Below are 17,937 nucleotides of genomic sequence, written 5' to 3'. Positions count from 1 at the left end.
AAACAATCCTGTCTTAAGTAGAATCTAGAGAGCAGAATCTCATGTTCCTTTATCACGACTGCCACAGCATAGAATTTAAGCCTTACTCTATCCAACAATAATGTAGTTGGGGAGTTCCGTTCATTTCTTCATTCATTCCTGCATTATTCATGCCTTCATCTCTCAGGGAATCCTCACAGTCACCTCTCATGTGAAGGGTGATGTGCTATCACACACAGCCCTGGGCATTCATTCCTCACAACGGCTTCCCATTACCTTAGAAAACCTTTGCCCTGCCATGCTAAGGACAAATTTCCCCATGAAATCCATGTTTAGTGATTCATTCCTGACCCCCGACTGACTTCTATTCACCTTGTTTTCCCTTTAGCCACTCTTTAGCTTTGTGTAGCAGAATTAAAAGTTTGGGTCTCGGACAGATGAAATCGTAGAGAAAGAAACAAACAAGAAACACGAGCACCTTGAGGTCCCAGGAGGGGCTAACTTTTCAGATGGCCGTCACCGACAGTAGCTCGAGCTCAGCTCATGAGCACAATTCAAGACGTGGGGCCCTAAGTGAGAAAGAGGTCTTGGAGGCAGGGCCACAGCAGCTGTTGCTGTGATAACTGATGTTTATTTTCTGTGACCGTGTGGAAGTCAGTGCTGGCCCCAAGCTGGTAACCTGAGTCTGGCACTGGCCTGGCCGAGCGCTGATGGAGAGCTTCTGCAGCCACGGTGACAGGGAGAGGTTGAACGTGATCCCCTAGCACTATGAAGAGAATTCAGGACCAGGAGTGGGCACTGGCTTGAGAGGCGAAGACTAGAGAGAGTGTAAGTTACCAAGTGAAACACAGAATTTCTGAGTTTGGACGCTGGATCCATCTAATTGTCAGAGGCTGAAACATCCAGTGGGCTCTTTCTATAATCTTGAGATAAGGGAAGACATGGAATATTAAAACACTGAATTGGGCCACATTAAATGTGGGCAAAAAATATCATATGCGAAGGTTAAAAGGCAAACACAAACTGGAGAAAATATTTATAACATATATGATCAAGTATTCATATACCTAATGCAGTTTGCATAAATTAATATAAGGTAAATAATCCGATAGAAGAGTACATAAAGCTGATGATTTAGCAAGCAACCACCATAAAAGAGGTCAGTGACCTTATTTAAATGTGTCAACCTCACTAGTAATAAAATAAATGCAAATAAAAGCCAAACTGAGATGTCATTTTTTTCTATCAAATTGGGAAAGATTAAAAGTTGACTTTACTCGGTGTTGATGGCACCAGAATCAAAAGGCAACTCCCTGTAACTGTCGGTCGGAGTATAAATGAGGTCAAGTTTCTGGAGGGCAGTTTGGCAAATGTTTCTTAAAACTTAAAATGAGCACGCCCTTTCATGTAGAAATTCCACTTCTGGAACTTTGTTCTAAGAAGATGTTTGATAATTGTGAAAAGATATAGATGCAAGGATTTTCATCATAGACTTACTTAGGGTAGAAAAAATGGGAACAATCAAAATGCTCATCTACAGTTTCATCAAGTAAATTATTGTACATCAAAACAGTATAACCATGAGCATAATTCAATCTTTAAGATGAAACAGAGCTATATACATTGACTGAATAAAAATGTCTACAACATATATTAAGTAAAAAAGGCATATTATAGGGACTTCCCTGGTGGTGCAGTGGTAAAGAATCCGCCTTACAATGCAGGGGACGTGAGTTCAATCCCTGGTCAGGGAACTAAGATCCCACATGCCTCGGGGCAGCTAAGCCTGTGCGCTGCAACTACTGAGCTCTCGCGCCTCAAGTAGAGAGCCTGCGTGCCGCCCCCCACGCGCTCTGGAACCCACGCACCACAACTAGAGAAGAGAAAACCTGCACGCCACAACTAGAGGGAAGCCCGCACACTGCAACAGAAGATCCCACATGCCTCAACGAAGATCCCTCGTGCCGCAACTAAGACCCGACACAGCCAAAAAAAAAAAAAAGGCATATTATAAAATAGCATGTAAAGCGGGATTCCGTGGATGTAAAGTGGCATGTTACGTGCTGTGTGTTTACATATGCACCATGGAGAGAGCTATCCAGAAATGTGTCCAGTGGATTGGTAATGTTAGACCCCAGGGTTCTTTTCTGGGGTCGGTGGAAAATTGGGCAGCTTTTATTTTATGCCTTACATTTTTTCTGGATTATCATTCATTATTTTTATAATGAACATATATAATTTTTAAACAGACAAAGAGGAAATGTATTTTTAATAACATAATACATTTTCATGCAGGTTCAACGGCTGAACTAGAACTCAAACCCCACTTCCCAGCTTCCCTGTCCAGCCCTCTCCCACTCGTCCTGCTGCTGCTTTACCTATCAGCAATCCACAGCCTGAGGTTCTGCCCGTGGGTCCTTAGCATGGGGTGAGGTGAGGGATGAAAAACAGAAAGGTTCCCAGGTTCCTCCGCCTTCAGTGGGTAGAGAATTTCCCATCCCCTTCTGATCACCACGCTGTCAACAATGACAATAATGCCAAAAGCGTGTGCTGTCTAAGAGGACGCATCAGGCCAAGTTCAAAATTCTGTTTCTGTAGAAGCACCAAGGTAATAGTTGCAGAGGAGAGCCATCTTTCCTGACATCAGCCTCAAACAGTTACAATCGTATTGAGGTTTCCAGTTTTCCCTTAGTAATCAATATTCGAGCTACCAAATGCTCACATTAAGAAAACTGAATACGCATTTTGGACCTGTTTACACCTTCAGCTCCAGCATCCTTTGATACTATGCTGCTTTCCCAAGCTCGTTACAGGCTGAACAAAGCAGCATGTACTTATCCTCGTCCTACCCCACTGATTTCTACTTTAGGGGCAAAGCACTTCGTCCTCGTTCCCCCGGAACATGCTGGTTACCAACAATCGTCTTTTCAAGGCTTTTATTCCTCTTGACAAACATTCTCAGTTATATTCTGCCTTCGTGGGGCTCGTCCCCAGTTGTCTAACTCCAGTTTCACTGAGTCTTTTTTTTTTTTTTTTGGCCACACCTCGTGGCTTGTGGGATCTTAGTTCCCTGACCAGGGATTGAACCCAAGCCCTCCGCAGTGAAAGCCCAGGTCCTAACTGCCAGGGAATTCCCTCATTGAGTCTTTTTGAATTGTAGCAACTAGAATTCCTAAAGAAAGAATTCATGGTAATTTGTGTGGGGATTTGTGTGTTAGAAGATCTGCACCCTGGAATGACCGCCCAACCAGAGCAGAAGCAGGTCCAGGGCCTCCTGCTGTGCCGGGTGCCAGGTGTTAACATTTTTGTGGCTGGATCTTGTGGCAGCCCAGAAGATTCCTGGGGAGGGCCAGGCATCTGAAGGCAACAGTGGGACATTTGGGGAGCTTGCGAAGCTGCTGTCACCAGTGGATAAGGAAGTATTTCAATATTTTAACAACCAGACAGTAAGCCTTTGCTTATGTGCTCACATGGTTTTTGTCTTATTTTCCTCATCATACTGTCATCACGTTTGCATTTCAAGAATGAAAACTGGGGCTTCCCTGGTGGCGCAGTGGTTGAGAGTCTGCCTGCCAATGCAGGGGACACGGGTTCGAGCCCTGGTCTGGGAAGATCCCACATGCCGCGGAGCAACTAGGCCCGTGAGCCACAACTACTGAGCCTGCGCGTCTGGAGCCTGTGCTCCACAACAAGAGAGGCCGCGATAGTGAGAGACCCGCGCACCGCGATGAAGAGTGGCCCCTGCTCGCCGCAACTGGAGAAAGTCCTCGCACAGAAATGAAGACCCAACACAGCCAAAGATAAATAAATAAATAAATAAATTTAAAAACAAAACAAAACAAAAAAACCCCGAAAACTGTATTTCTAATTGTTTTCTCATTGAGCGCTCACTGGAGTATCCGGTCAAGTAGAACCAGTATTCAGGTCATTTCAGAGCGAGGGTCAAGTGGATCCACGGAATGTGGATCATCAATTGCAGACTTTGAACCACTTCCCCTAGTTACTGTCACTGGGTGAAACACACAGCACAGATGCTTCAAGTTCCAACACCCCAAAACCCACAAGGTGATTGACATTCGGCTGCGACTAACAGAAGTCAGGCAGCAGGCAGGCAAGTCTTTGAAAGACAACTGAATCCATGATCCATAACCCTGGGACTATATGCCATCTGATCTCCAACAGCCCCAAGGATCATGGATTTGCACCAAAGAAATTTCTACTAAAAAATGTCTGTCCTAATTTGCTAATCCCATATTCCCTGTCAGAGTTTCCAGTTTTGCTCACCATTTTTTTAAAAAATAAATTTATTTATTTATTTTTGGCTGTGTTGGGTCTTCGTTGCTGCGTGCGGGTTTTCTCTAGTTGCGGTGAGCAGGGGCTACTCTTTGTTGCGGTGCACGGGCTTCTCATTGCGGTGGCTTCTCTTGTTGCACAGCACGGGCTCCAGGCACGCGGGCTTCCGTAGTTGTGGTGCGCGGGCTTCTCACTGCGGTGGCTTCTCTTGTTGCGGAGCACGGGCTCTAGGTGCGCGGGCTTCAGTAGTTGTGGCGTGAGAGCTCCTGTAGTTGTGGCACACGGCCTCTAGAGCACAGGCTCAGTAGTTGTGATGCACGGGCTTAGTTGCTCCACAGCGTGTGGGATCTTCCCGGACCAGGGCTCGAACCCGTGTCCCCTGCATTGACAGGCGGATTCCTAACCACTGCACCACCAGGGAAGCCCCTGCTCACTTCTTTTTAAAATTGTGACTCTCCACTTCATTCCCCACTCCCAGCTTTACTGAGATATAACTGACATATAACATTGTATAAGTTTAAGGTGTACAATGTGATTATACCATCTATTGTGAAATAATTATCACAGTAAGGTTAGTTACCCAAATATTACTTCACATATTTACCTTTGTTTTGTGGTGAGAACATTTGAGATCCACTCTATTAGCAACTTACAAGTATAAAATACAGCATTGTTAACTATTGTCACCATGCTGGACATTAGATCCCCAGAACTTATTCACTTTATTACTGGAAGTTTGTGCCCCTTGACCAATATCTCCCAAGTCCCTCTACCCCAGCCCCTGCCAACCACCATTCTACTCTCTGTTTCTATGAGTTTAGCTTTTTTAGATTTCACATATAAGTGAGATCACACAGTGTTTGTCTTTGTCTGACATTTCATTTAGCATAATGCCTTCAAGACTCATCCATGTTGCTATAAACTAAGGACTTCCATCTTTTTTTATGGCTGAATAATATATGTAATCTCACATCTTCTTTATCCATTCATCCATTGATGGAAACTTAGTTTGTTTTCATATCTCGATCATGAATAATACTGCAATCTTTGAGGTAGTGATTTCATTTCCTTGGGATATATACCCGTAAGTGAGATTGCTGTACCATCTGGTGCTTCTATTTTTAAGTTTCTGAGGAGCTGCATACTGTTTCCATAGTGGCTGCACAAATTTACATTCTCAGCACCAGCACACAAGGGTTCCCTTTTTTCCACATCCTCTCCAGAACTTATCTCTTTTCTTTTTGATGATAGTCATTCTAACAGGTGTGAGCTGATATCTAACCGTGGTTTTGATTTGCATTTCCCTGATGATCAATGATGAGTACCTTTTCATGTAGCTGTTGGTCATTTGTATGTCTTTGGAAAAGTATCTATTCAGTTAGTGGTTTGGGATCTCAAAGGGGAGGAAGGCAATTCACATGGAGATGGAAAAGTGAGGCTTGGTAAACAAATGTTTGCTGGGCCAGACAGAGACAGTGGGATACAGAAAGGAGATTTAAGAGACTTTGCTGGGTTCCTCCCTGCCTACCTGCTTAGTTCACACTAGAGTTATCTATGTGACAGCTCTCTTCCCGGAACAGGTCCTCCATCTACATTTTTTAGGCAGCTAAGGGGGGAGGTCAAGGGTTCTTCCTGAGTCTGTTTCTTTAAAATAATCAACGTAAATTAATCCTCATACCAAGAGACGCATTTGGGGGTGGCAAATTTTGCTCCACTATATATGGGAAGTCCTAGCCAGAGCAATCAGGCAAGAAAAAGAAAAGGCATCCAAATTGGAAAGGAAGAAGTAAAAGTGTCTCTGTTTGCAAATGACATGATGTTATATACAGAAAACCATGACTCCACCAAATAATTACTAGAACTAATAAACAAATTCAGTAAAGTTGCAGGATACACAATCAATATGCAAAAGTGAGTTGCATTTCTCCACTTCATTTTGATCCTCCTAGCCTCAGACAAACATCATCAGGGCCATGCATCCTCCTCCTATATTTTCATTTCTTTCTTTTTCCAACTAAAGTAAGAGACACCGGAGGCAGGAAAGCTGTCAAGTACCAGGTAAAGGCTCTCAGGACTTTCAGGGAACAATTGCCAACAATGAACCATTAATGTGAATGATCTTCCTCTGAATGAGCAAACAAATACCAGCCTTTTCCAGCCTTTGCCTCTCCTATTCTTTCTGATGATTGCTTCAGAGGTCTGGCTGTTGGCTGTACCATAAAGGTGAGATTAGAGGACAAGAATTAGATATTCTTGAGGGATTAGAGGACAAGAATGCTATCTGGGGTTAATAAGTCAAAACCACCTGGGGATAGCCCTGCTGGCAGGAAAATATATTGCTGGAGTAGCCTCAGAATCTTCCAGCTGGGCTTAGTTGGGGACACTCAATCCTGTCCTAGCTCAGAGGACTGGGCTATGGAGCAATGAACCAGTAGGTCGGCTGGATTATTAAAAAAAGAAAAAAGGTAAATCTTGGAATCAGGTGTTTGAGTACAAGGTAACATCCACCACCACTTGGCTTAGATGCACAGAAAAGCTCCAGTTAAGTCATATATTTAAGGGAGCAAAGTTATATCAAGAGATAGCCTTGATGGGATGCTTCAGGGATTTCCTCAAGGTCTGTGTATTTAATAATACATCTTCATTTTCCTAATTATGCTTTTTATATTCTTCAGATACACCACGAAAGTTGAAATGGGGGTTGACATTTTTGGACAAAGATCTGTATACCCATGCATGAAAATAGTTAATTTGAGTTTTTAGAAACATAGGTCTTGAGTGATATTTACATGTTTAACAGAATTTTGGCATTGTTAGGCAGCGTTTCCAAGCATGCCAGGACTAACGGATTGGTCACCATCAGGCAAGCACACTGTTGCTTACATTCTGCTGGGTAGCCCAGCCTAGCTGGAGGGAAAATAACCACTTTTAAGAGGGCAGCAGGCATATTACAAATGAGTTTTGCAATGGCATTCAGAGCATGGAATCCAATTTCGTTAATATGATGAAGTGATTAGCTATAAAACTCTGCGAATGGGGTAGGACAGGATGTGTCAGAAATCAGAAAGCAGTGGCGTCAAACCGCTGGCCATGAGAAGGCTTCAGAGCCCTCCAAGTCAGATGTGTCCTGATTTGAATGTTAAAATCTTATCATATGTAATGCAAAGCTTTTTATTAATTACGCTTGCATGCAGAGTAAAGAACTGTTCATAGACCTTGGCATCAGAACTTGAAAGAAAGCATTCAATGAGAGAGCGATATAAAGATATAAATGCACTTATATAATATATTGATCATCGTACATATCCATGTAAGATTATAAATTTGGGAATTTCACATCTGCACACTTTTGAACCAGAGGAAACAGAACACATTTTGTCAAATTTAAGAGCCTCTTTAATCATGTTGGGCGCTTGGCATGAATCCACACTTGAACTCTGGAAGCTATAAAATCTGTTTACCCTGAGTAAAATACAATTTCCTGTTTAGGGGCCTGGGAGGAAGAAAGCCTTTCAAAAGAGGCTTGTTGAAATCCTTAAAGTGTTCTTGGACGTTAAGAAAACAATAGCTGGCTGTATTAAGTGCAAATGTAGTAGAAACATAGGGATTATATTTCACCTAAAGTACACATGAGTTTACAAGTCCGGGAAGGGAGAGATTTGGTTTTCCTGAACTAAGATAGTTGAAAAATAGTTGGTGAACATTTGACAAAATCAAGATGTTACGGTATTTGTCAGCCTGTCCTGGAAATGAACTCTTACCTGCATAAAACAAGGGGCCCTGTCCTTTAAATCACTTCACGTTACTGGTCATTGTAACTTATGAAAACATGGAAGGTTTTAGGGCAACACAAATTCACCGGTAAGACTCTCCAAACACACAGGGAGGGACGTCAGTATTAGCTGATTCTTTGACATTTCATCGGTACTATGGCGAAGACATTTTAACAGAGGCACAAAGACTGACCCTTGACCCAGGTCAAGGGTGGTGAAAAGAGGTTAGCAGTCCTTTCAGGCTGGAATCCTACCATCTGGTGGGAAGCCAGGGGCTTAGTGTCTAACAGGAGGAGTGTGGGAGGGCCAGGAATGGATGGAGGGGGAAGGAGGAAGTGGGAGGGTTGGAAAGGAGGTCCGGGAGAGGAGAGAAGGAGCTAGAGGCGACCAGAGAAAGAAATGAAAGACATGCAAACAGGAGGAAGGGGGTCAGAGCCATCTCGTCCTGATTTAGACGATACCAGAAAATAAAGGTCTGGTGAAAATGCTACTCACCACCCCGCCCCCCCCAACAATTAACTTGGTAAGGAGACAAAGATAAAGTAGGTAACAAACCTTCCTTCCTAAGCATATGGTGTGGAGCCGATCGGAGAGGCCCCCTTTCTTCCCATGGCACTTATTTCCTTACACGCAGGTTTTGTACTGTCTCGAAAAAACAGGCGCCAGCTGTTGAACAGGTGACAGCTGCCCACTGTGACACATGTATTTGTTTGCCCTGTTTTTCCATCATCATCTACTTCGTCACAAAAGATCATGGGGAAGAAGACCTCCCAAATTTCTATTCTATTTTGGGAGGAACTGGAAGGGACTTTGAGCAAGGAATCAAAATCTGTTTTCTAGCGTGAAGATGTTCATTGATTGTAAAACCCTTAAGGTGGGCAGGAAGTAGAAAAAGGAGGTCAGATAAAAACAAACAAACAAATAAACAAAAAACCCCCAAAAACCCAACAAAACGAAAACATCCTATTTCTTTCTTTCGAAAACCAATCTTCCCCAAAGAAGGTGGGTTAGCCCGTGAGGGCGGGGACAGGGTGGGGGGGGGGGGCGGTGAACAGCACATGTCAAGATCACTTCCAGAGCTCTGAAGCCGAGGATCGAAAAGCCACCTAATTCAGTAGAGAATGACGCTTTAGGGACTTCCCTGGCTGTCCAGTGGTTAAGACTCTGCCTTCTAATGCAGGGGGTTCGGGTTCGATCCCTGGTGGGGGAGCTAAGATCCTGCATGCATCACGGCCAAAAAACCAAAACATAAAACAGAAGCAATATTGTAACAAATTCAATAAAGACTCAAGAAAAAAAGAAAGAAAATGAGGCTTTAGATATTTGGTATCAAAACACACTCCTTACATTGTAAGCCAGGTGCTCAATTAGTTCTTCTTTTAAAAAAAAATTTAAACTTCATTGTGGTAAGAACACTTAACAGGAGCTCTACCCTCTTTATACATTTTTAAGTGCACAATATATCAATGGTATTGTTGACTATGGGGGACGACGTTGTACAGCAGGTCCCTAGGGCTTTTTCATCTTGCTTAAAAGAAACTTTCTGCCTGTTAATTGGCTACTCCACAATCATCCGCTTCCCCTGGCCCTTGGTAACGACTACTCCATTCACTGATTCTTTGAATTTGCTTTAGGTAACTCACATAAACAGAATCATGCAATATTTGCCTTTCGGTGACTGGTTTATGTCGCTTAGTATACTGTTCTCGAGGTTCTCTCATATTGCAGGATTTCCTTGTTTTTTAAGGCTTAATCATATTCCATCGTGTATATATACCACATTTTCTGTATCCATTCATCTGATGATGGACATTTAGGTTGCTTCTGCATATTAGTTGTTGTGAACGGTGCTGCTGAAACGGTGCTGCTGAAACTGTGCCTTCCCCCCTCTGTATGTCTCAGCCTGCTTTTGTCTGTGGAAAAACTTTAGCCAAAGAATAAGTTTAATCAGAGAAGTGAGGAAATGCAGAGACAAAGGAAAACAGTCAAAGGAGGCCAAAAAAATAATAGTTTAGTCAGTAAGCAAAGTCAAGGACCTTTTTAGTTCCTCCTCAAGGGCTATAGATAATATTCTGAGCCATATCCTGTGAGCTGACTTAGAGATACTGAAACCGCCACCAGCTGGAAGAAGTGAACTACATGATGACCAGACTGTAGCCATGACATAAGCTGCCACAATTCCAAGAATTGGCCTCAAAGAAATGGAAACAAACCGACCCTGCAACTGAAGATGAACTGTACCTAAAACAATCAAGAGGACGCTGATTGGTCAGACCACCGATGATCAGTTTCAAGATGACTGTCAGAGCTGCCTGCGCTGTTTCTGCACGGAGCCCCCTCCCTCTGTCTATAAAAGCCTTCGGACAGGCGTCCGCCCTCCCCGCCACACCCCAGTTGCCGGCATCCAAAATAAAGCAAACTTTCCTTTCCACCAACCTGGCCTCTTTATTGGCTTTTGAGAGGGGAGCAACCGGACCCCACTTTCGGTTACACTACAATGAACATGGAGGTGCTGATATTTCTTTGAGATCCTGATTTCAATTCTCTTGGATAAATAAATACTCAGAAATGGAGTGCGGGATCATATGGTAGTTTTATTTTTATTTTTTGGGGGAACGTCCGTACTGTTTTCTACAGCAGGGGTACCATTTTGCGTCCTCGTCAACAGTGCACAAGAATTCCAGTTTCTCCACATCCTTGCCAACACTTACTGTCTTTTTAAAAAAAAAATTATAGCCATCCTGACAGATGTAAAGTGGCATCTCATTGTGATTTTGATTTGCATTTCCTCGATGATTAGTGATGTTGAGCATTTTTTTCCATATACTTACCTGTTGGCTATTTGTATGTCTTCTTTGGAAAAATATCTCTTCAAGTCCTCAGCCCATTATTTAATCAGGTTATTAGTTTTTTAAAAAATTGAGTTATAGGAGTTCCTTATATATTTTGGATATTAACCCCTTATCAGATAGATGGTTTGCAAATATTTTCTCCCATTCTTTAAGTTGCTTTATCACTATGTTAACTTCTTCCTTTGCTATGCAGAAGCTTTCTAGTTTGATGTTGTCCTACTTGTTTATTTTTGTTTTTGTTGCCTGTGTTTTTGATGTCATAGTCATGAAATCATTGCCAAGACCAATGACATGGAGGTTTTCCCCTATGTTTTATTCTAGGATTTTTTTGGTTTCAAGTCTTATGTTTGAGCCTTTAAGCCATTAAGAGTTGATTTCCGTTTATGGTGTAAGATAAGGGTCCAATTTCATTCTTTTGCATGTGGATATCCAGTTTTCTCAGTACCATTTGCTGAAGACACTACCCTTTCCCCATTGTGTATTCTTGGCACCCTTGTCAAAGATCAGTTGACTGTATATGCATGGATTTATTTCTGGGTTCTTTATTTTGTTCCATGGTTTTATATGTCTATATTTATGCCAGTATCACACTGTTTTGGTTACTTTAGCTTTATAATATAGTTTGAAATCAGGAAGTGTGATGCCTCTAGCTTTCTTCTTTTTTTTTAAAATGTGAGAAAATCAAATAAAAGTTTAATAACATGTATACGTGGAAGAGATCAGGAAAACAGTAACTCTCCAAAATAGCCAAAACCTGCACCTTAAATACCCTATCCTTCTTTCTCAATATTGATTTGGCTCTTCATGGTCTTTTGTAGTTCCATATAAATTTTTGAATTGCCTTTTCTAGTTAAAAAATTCATTGTGATTTCAATAGGGATTGCATTAAATCTGTAAATTGCTTTGGGTAAAGTGGACATTTAACAATATGAAGTCTTCCAATCCATGAAAAGATATGCATTTCTATTTGTTTTTGTCTTGTTTAATTTCCTTCATCAATGTTTTGTAGCTTTCAGTATACAAGCCTTTCACCTCCTTAGTTTATTCCTAAATATTTTATTCTTTTTGGTTCTATTGCAAATGGAATTGTTTTCCTAATTTCCTTTTCAGATAGTTCTTTGTTAGTTTTTTGAAAACCAAGTGATTTTTTAATGTTGACTTTGTATCCTTCAACTTTACTGAATTTTAAAATTAGTTCTAACAGTTTTTTATAGAGTCTTTAAGGTTTTCTCTAAATAATATCATGTCATCTGCAAATAGACAGTTTTACTTCTTCATTTCTGATGTGGAAGGCTTTCATTTATTTTTTTCTTGCCTGATTACTCTGGCTAGGACTTCCAATACTATGTTAAATAGAAGTGGTGAGAGTGGGCATCTTTGCCTTGTTCCTGATCTTAGAGGAAACGTTTTCAGTTTTTCACCACTGAGTATGATGTTAGCTGTGAGCTTGTCATATATGGTCTTTATTTTGTTGAGATAATTTTCTTCTAGTTTGTTTCCTTCCTAGTTTGTTGAGTTTTTTTTTTGTCATGAAGAGGGTTGAATTTTGTCAAATGCTTTTTCTTCATCTATTAAAATGATCATGTGCTTTTTATTCTTATTCTGTTAATGTAGTATATCACATTAATTGATTTTCTCATATTGAACCATTCTTGCATCCCAGAGACGTATCCTACTTGGTCATAGCATATGATCCTTTTAATGTGTTGTTAGATTAGATCTGTTAGTATGCTGAGAATTTTTGTATCTATATTCATTGGGGATATTGGCCTGTAGTTTTCATTTCTTGTGGTATCTTCTTCTGACTTTGGTATCAGGGTAATGCTGGCCTCACACAATGAGTTTGGAAATGTTCCCTCCTCTTCAATTTTTTTGGCTAGAGTTTGAGAAGAATTGGTGGTATAAAGATCATAAGTGACTACTATGAACAATTATATGCCAACAAATTGGATGACCTAGACAAAATGGATAAATTCCTAGAAACGTACGACCTACCAAGACAAACTAATGAAGAAATAGAAGGTCCGAACAAATCTATAAATAGCGTGGGGATTGAATCAATAATCAAAAACCTCCCGACAAAGAAAAACCCAGGACCAGATGGCTTCACTAGTGAATTCTGTCAATTAGTTCTTTATTCTAGAAACTTTGTGTCTTTCTATCCTCCAACTGTACTAGAATATCATGGTGGGGTAGGTGAAGGTATCAGATAATCTTTGCTTCTTTAATCTTTTGTTCTGACATATTTAAGTGTAAGCAAAAAGAGGAATTTTAATCCTGAATGCCATTAACTCCACATTCTTTATGTGGATAAAACTTTTTTGCTTATTTCTGTTAGTGTAAACTCCTTTGGCTTAAGGAATTCCGGTCAAGACTCCAGAACTAATGTTCAGATCTGAAAAGATTGTGTGCATTGGATAATCCTGTCCCTGAGAGAGTCAAACAAACAAACAAACAAACAAAAACAAATTAGGAATGTCTGCAGCTCCCGCTATCATGTTCTCTCATTTATAAATCGGTATATTTATGGAAAGTAAGTTTTCTGAGTAAGCTATTTTTGGTAACATTCCAGAAGCAAGAAATTCAAGGTCTGTTTTGCTTAAATTGGAAAGAAAAATGTAGGTGGGAGGAGGAAAGGGGAAAAAGTGGAGCAAACAATTGAGTAAAAGGCTGATGAGTGTAACCTGATTTGATGGAGCTCATATTCTACTTAAGGTTTTGTGTTTTGGCTGTCACGGCTGGGGCCAAAGCCTCCAAGCCTGGTATGAGTTTCCAGGGGCTTTACGATCTGAGCTGATCAGCCTGGCCTTGGATTCTCCTCCATGGCTGCCCATCTGCCGCTGGAGGGCCACATCCTGTGCGCATGGTTTCTGAGGTTCCACCCGTCCAGCTCAGGGTCTCCCCACTTCCACCTACAGCCTTAAGCAGTTTGCTTCATGTATTCATACACTTTCCTGGCTGCTGTAGGCATGAGAGTCTGCAACCCCTGGACCCTTTCTTAAGGGTGGTAGACTCAGTAGTGAATTCTGAGAAGCTTCAAAAGGGACACAAAAACATGGGCAGAAATTGCCTGCTTCTGCTATGTCTCATGGTTGCTGTGGCACCTACCTGGCAGGCTTTCTTGTGCACACAGCCTTGATTTTATAACGTGTTTCAAGTCTGGGTTGACCTAACCAGACAGGCCCACCGTGGGTGAGTCTGAGCCCACTCCAGCCTCATGGTGTGAGAACTGCTCGGGTCTTCTGGGGGCTCCTTGGACAAAACGGAATAGGCCAGTCCTGAACTAGAGCTTTCCTTGTGACCCCTGATGGAGCCAACAGCTCTTCCCGCCCCCCACCCTGCCCCCAGATACACACCCTGACCTGACCTCGATCCTCGCATCAATCTGCCCGTGTTGATTTCTCTCTCACGGCTCGTGGAGACTTTTCCTGACACCCATCCTTCCAGAAAGGGGTTGTTTTGTGCTCTTACAGAGATTTGAAGTCTTGAGTGGGGACCATAGTGCCGAAGAATTTGGTAGAAAAGCAGATTGTGGAAAAGGGGTAATTCAGAGCTTCGGCCTGTATCTGTGACTGGGTGTGGTTGTAGAGCATGAGCTGCCCCTGCAGCTTGAGAAGGGGCATGGGACACCTTTACTTTGCTGCCCAGGTGTCATCAGGTGTTTGTGCCTACGGCTCTCACCCATCCCTCAAGGGCTAAGATGGAGTTTTCTAAAATCTCATATACTGAAATTTCAGTTCTCTTTCTGAGAAAAATCCGGGTACCAGCTCTCAAGATAATTTTTTTTTTCTGATTATAAGAGTGATGTCTAGGGACTTCCCTGGTGGTGCAGTGGTTAATAATCTGCCTGCCAGTGCAGGGGACATGGGTTTGAGCCCTGGTCTGGGAAGATCCCATATGCCGCGGAGCAACTAAGCCCATGCGCCACAACTACTGAACCTGCGCTCTAGAGCCCTTGAGCCACAACTACTGAGTCCGCGAGCCACAACTATGAAGCCTGCGCGCCTAGAGCCTGTGCTCTGCAACAAGAGAAGCCACTGTAATGAGAAGCCTGCGCACCGCAATGAAGAGTAGCTCCCGCTCGCCGCAACTAGAGAAAGCCCGCGCGCAGCAACGAAGACCCAACACAGCCATAAATAAATAAATAAATAAATAAAATTTATTTAAAAAAAAAAAAAGAGTGATGCCTACTAATTTCAGAAATTAAAATACTGGTGTTCTCACCATCCCGAATTAGTCTTTCTTAGCAGTATGGTTTATTTCTTCCAATCTTTTTTTTGAACATATGTTAGAACTAGATAGATGAAGTATATTGGAATAATACTATACAGTATTATGTTTTGGATACTATTCTTTCCATGTAACAAACTTTTTTTTTTTTTTTTTAGGAAACAAACTTTTATTTTGAAAGCAATAAAGTGAATGGAATGCCAGCAAATAAGAAGTAAATGAGTCTTGTTTCAACTTGAACCACCCCTCTCCCCATTCACACACAGTAGTACTGCCCAGGGAGACACACCTTTACCTCTTGTTCTTCTAAAGGAATTTAAAAGCACGTTTATTCCTCTATTTGGTAATTTATTAGATTTAGGCTGTATCTATTAACTTTGCATAGTGTGGGTGTAGATTTCAGGTCAATCACATTTCCCCCATCTTCTCTGTCCCTCTCCATTTTAAAAGTATTTCTTTTAATGCTTTCATTCTACTTTTACAACTGTCTACAGCGTACTTGAGCCTCTATTTTCTGTTTCATTGCATTTAGTCATTTCCTCCTGAGTTTCCACCAGGTAAGTGGAGGAAAGTCATAGCCGTCCACCCCCTGCACCTCTCAACTCTTCGCAATTCCATCACTTTTCTTGGATGGGGTTCATAACAGTTTTGTTCTCTTCTTCAATGGTATTGAATGGGTATATCTGTGCTTGGCTTATGGGTTGATATTAAATACTGAAAACCATGAAGTTTTATAATATTTACTATAAAGATGAAAAATTATTAGTCAGAAGACGCAAGCAGTAAGCTTGAACACATAAGAAGAAAACACTCGCCTATATTACTAAACCTGTGCCTCTTGCAGGGGAGAGACCTAATTTTTTTTGTCTGATGCCGTGGTTCCTGCACTGTGGGTGAAGTGCCCTGAGATATTTCAAATCCTCATGGGGAAGACTGCGTCCTTGATATCTGCCCCCCCATGTGGACAATTAGCTCGAGATCATTTGTGGTTTCAGCACCAGATAGAGTTCTGTTCTTTGCCAAAGACATTCACCATAATAAAATAAAATGAAAAGAAAGGAAACAAGTGATAGTGAATTAGTTTGCAAGGGATGCTATAACAAAATACCACAGCCTGGGAGGCTTAAACAACAGAAATTTATTTTCTCACAGTCCTGGAGGCTGGAAGTCCAAGATCAAGATGTCGATTTCTCCTGAAGCCTCTCTCCTTGGCTTTCAGGGTGCTGTTGAAGGGCATCAGGTAAGCCACCCCAAATATGCAACTTTGGCATAAGGACTATTTTGAGCTGAAGCCATTTGGGAGTCAACAGCTGCAGGAAGGGTTCTCTGCTCTACCTTACCTGCCTAAAGTAGACTTTGAGAAGTGCTCCCTCAGCCCCTCCCCCTCCCCGGTGATAAGAGTGACTCGTCATAGATGGAGGTCACACCAGGTGAACTGGCATAAAAAGACCTCATTAACATAACCCTTATCTTCCATTAGTTCTCCCATCTATTTCCTAGTAACTTCCCCAGGATTTATCGTCCCTGGAAGCCAAACCCCCTTCTTTTGTTAAGACGGTATATGAGTCCCCAAGTCTAACTGCCTTTTTGAGTTTCACTTCTTTTCTGTGAACTCTCATGCATGTAAATATTAATAAAAATTGTTGCTCTTCTATTAATCTGTCTTTTGTTCATTTAATTTGCAGGCCTGTAAGCATAGAACCTAGGAGCGTAGAGGAACAGTTTTCTCCTAAATCCACCTTCTCGCTATGTCCTCACCTGGCCTTTTCTCTGTGCACACCTGTCCCAGGTGTCTCTTCCTCTTTTTGTAAGGACACCAATCCTGTTGAATTAGGGCCATACCCATATGACTTTGTTTAATTTTAATCACCTCTTTAAAGGCCCCATCTCCAAATACAGTTATATTGGAGGTTAGGGCTTCAACATATGAATTTCAGGGACACGATTCAGTCCATAACAGACTGTGTTCCATCTGATTCTTTTTTTTTTTTTTAATTAATTAATTAATTAATTTATTTTTGGCTGTGTTGGGTCTTCATTGCTGTGCACGGGCTTTCTCTAGTTGCAGCGAGCAGGGGCTACTCTTCATTTCAGTGCGTGGGCTTCTCATTGTGGTGGCTTCTTTTGTTGCAGAGCACAGGCTCTAGGCGTGCGGGCTTCAGTAGTTGTGGCATGTGGGCACAGTAGTTGTGGCTCACGGGCTCTATAGCACAGGCTCAGTAGTTGTGGCGCACGGGCTTAGTTGCTCTGTGGCATGTGGGATGTTCCTGGACCAGGGCTCGAACCTGTGTCCCCTGCATTGGCAGGCAGATTCTTAACCACTGGGCCACCAGGGAAGCCCCCATCTGATTCTGAAGTTTGAAAAGTTGCTCAGTGCCCGACAGGCACACATCAAAATAGTAAGAAATTGTGTTTATTAAAGAATGAAACAAAAATTATTTTTTCTTTCAATTTATACATATTATTTTTTTCATAGGTTACTCTGCTGTTAGGGCATAAACGCTTATCAAGTTGTTTGAACCTAACTACTTAGTAAACAGACTGTTGAGTGTTTCTTTGACATAGGGGCACCATGGAACAATGTCTGAGACCCTGGGGTGCTGTGAATGGAGAACATTTGGGTCTAGTCTGCTGGAGGATCTTCTCTTGCAGGTGTGGATGGCGTGAGGTAGGGGTGTGTCCTGGCACCCAGACTCGGTCCCCGCCCTTGCTTTAGTAACCGGCCTCACTCGTGCCCAGAGGGCCTCTGCTTTACCAGGCTGCCCGCATGCGTCACCAACTCAGACAAAAGTGGGCATGGCAGAAACCGA

This window comes from Balaenoptera physalus (assembly GCF_965194825.1).
Source record: "Balaenoptera physalus genome assembly, chromosome: 15".
Taxonomy (NCBI): Eukaryota; Metazoa; Chordata; class Mammalia; order Artiodactyla; family Balaenopteridae; genus Balaenoptera; species Balaenoptera physalus.
Note: the sequence above shows the minus strand (reverse complement) of the source record.